This window comes from Temnothorax curvispinosus, unplaced genomic scaffold (assembly GCF_003070985.1).
Source record: "Temnothorax curvispinosus isolate PA1 unplaced genomic scaffold, ASM307098v1 QBEX01000794.1, whole genome shotgun sequence".
Lineage (NCBI taxonomy): Eukaryota > Metazoa > Arthropoda > Insecta > Hymenoptera > Formicidae > Temnothorax > Temnothorax curvispinosus.
This window is the reverse complement of record NW_020210574.1, coordinates 1-2297: the sequence shown is the minus strand read 5'-3', so window position 1 is coordinate 2297 and position 2297 is coordinate 1. Positions and strand designations below refer to the sequence as shown.

The 2297-nt window shown below is 34.4% G+C and overlaps 1 pseudogene; it reads right to left on the bottom strand.

Annotated features, from left to right (window-relative positions):
- Positions 1 to 20: 20 nt before the first annotated feature.
- LOC112458292 lies at positions 21 to 2278 on the bottom strand (annotated as a pseudogene).
- Positions 2279 to 2297: the final 19 nt, after the last annotated feature.

The window sequence follows — 2297 nt, the reverse complement described above, 5'->3', positions numbered from 1 at the left end:
AAGTTAATAAAACTGCGACTGATTTTATTACTTGTACCAAATGTAAAAGTTGTTTCGCCAAAAGCACAATACGCCATTATGTTCAAGAATATTCTTTAAAAAATTTCCGAAAGAAAAGCATTATAGTTACGAGTAAAAAAATTACAAGTAGAATGCGTACATTAGTGCTGTCTAAAATCTTGCTTTAAATGGTATTTAAGCTCTAAGCCGTAAGAAATTGAATCACAGTCGAGTATTATTCTCACATTCCACTGTGATTAGTCAATTTCTTATGGCTTACAGCTTAAATACCCTTTAAAATAAGGTAAAAACCAGTACTTATCTGGCAAAGACTTTAAGAAATATGGTGTTTCCAGTAAATGCGAGATAATAGAGTATATGTGAATTGCTGATCTTATATGCTACATACTATAAGCGATGAAATAACATAATGCAGATAATATCAAACGTCTTATTTTAAAATGCGAGATTTTAATACATTATTTTGCAGATATATGATAAGTGCATTTTTATGGTGGAATAAAATATAATGTTTAAAAATAGTATTTTCATCTATGACGTATTTGTATTTGACACTCCAATTTATAGGATTTGAACATATACGGATGGTAGTTTACGTCGAGTCAATCAATTGCTTTTTTCCACAGCGCAACTTGCTTATTGGTTATACAATTCTGGGCGTCGTAATGCAGCAATGCTTCGCTCTTGTCTCCTATATCCCCTAATATAAAATTAAGCTCGCCAAGTAAGGAATATCTTAAATATCTCTTTTCTGATCGCGTTATTATGTGAATATAATTAGATATACCTTGGAATGCAATTCTCGATAGATAAAAACCGCCCAGTTCAGCATTTCGAATCATGTGGCAGAGAATAGTTCGAGTATTTATCCGCAACGTGAACGCGCACATCGTTATTCTTCCTTGAGTGGCACATTTATTTAATAAAGTGCCAAAGAACAATAGATTGTCTGCGAAAAAAACAAAGACCACATTTGACATTACTTTTATAGTAATTAAACGCTACGATATCATGAATCGAGTGTTATTTCACGCATTAAATTTTTTGTATCATGTATTTTATATTTCGTTACCTTTACGAGTGCTACCGTAATCTGCTCTGATGAAGTACTTCCATTTTTAATGTGATATTTAAAAAGATCGTCGGGTATAGGCTTTACACCGATTATTTTGATGGCTGGTGGATGTATATGTTTTATCCGGTGTAGCTCTTTTTGCGTGAAACGCAGTTTTATACCACCAATTGGCTCCTTAGTTTCTAAGTTAACTTCCTCTAGTATCACAAAAGGTAAATCAAGTTTCTCACTGTCACTGTTGATGTCCTATAATAAATCAAGCAAATCAAACGTAAGAAATAAAAAATCCAAGACATCCTTATACGTGTCATTTTAAGCAAGATCTTTGATTACGTTATGCGAGAAATGTACATCTTTTTATAAGCCTCTTCACTCTTGAAATACTTCGATCTCGATAAAACTTGATTAGTCGCTTTGCTCAGCGATTTCGTTTGCAAGCATCTACGTTTTCTATACTTACGTTTGTACAATATTTAACAATGTTGTAAAAATAAATATTACTCTCACCAACGTGAAGACCTACCTGCCTAAAGTACGCACGACCAAATCAATCTCCAGGCCATCACACACTTGAAAGCTTAATCGCGCAATATTTTTAGACGGCGTTTTAATCTGCTGCACCAGTAATGTCATTCTGTAAACATCTATGTCTGTCTTCCTTGACAGCATCTCTAAATCTTTATAGAACTGATCGTGCACCCAATTGTTTCCCAATCCAATCACGTATAATTTAATGTCCAAGTCTTTCAAGGATGTCGCCTTCTGATCTGATGCGAGTTTAGGGGTGTGACAAGTAATCAGAACTATCCTGCGTTTGGTAAGGACTGTCTTTATCTTTAAGAAGATATCCACATGGCGTATGTCAACGCGTCCTGAAGCGGGTAAACATCCTCGCATTTCATGCTCTAATAACCTTTCATGCCGCTTTTAACTGAAAATAATTCAGTTAGATAAATAATTAGATAAAAGCTTATATTCTTGAAGCACGCTATATTCACTATTGATTGAATTTGATTAATGGTAACATTAATCGTAACATTAATAATTATACTTGCTTAGTTTTCTGACCAGTAGTAAATAATTCACAGTAACAACTCTGAGTTCGTGTAAACTCTGAATGTTCTTCCTCTGTTGAGTTCGCGTACCTTCTTTCGGTATCAAGAGACACGGTAGTGTCTCGCGCCAAGTACACGCGGAGCGA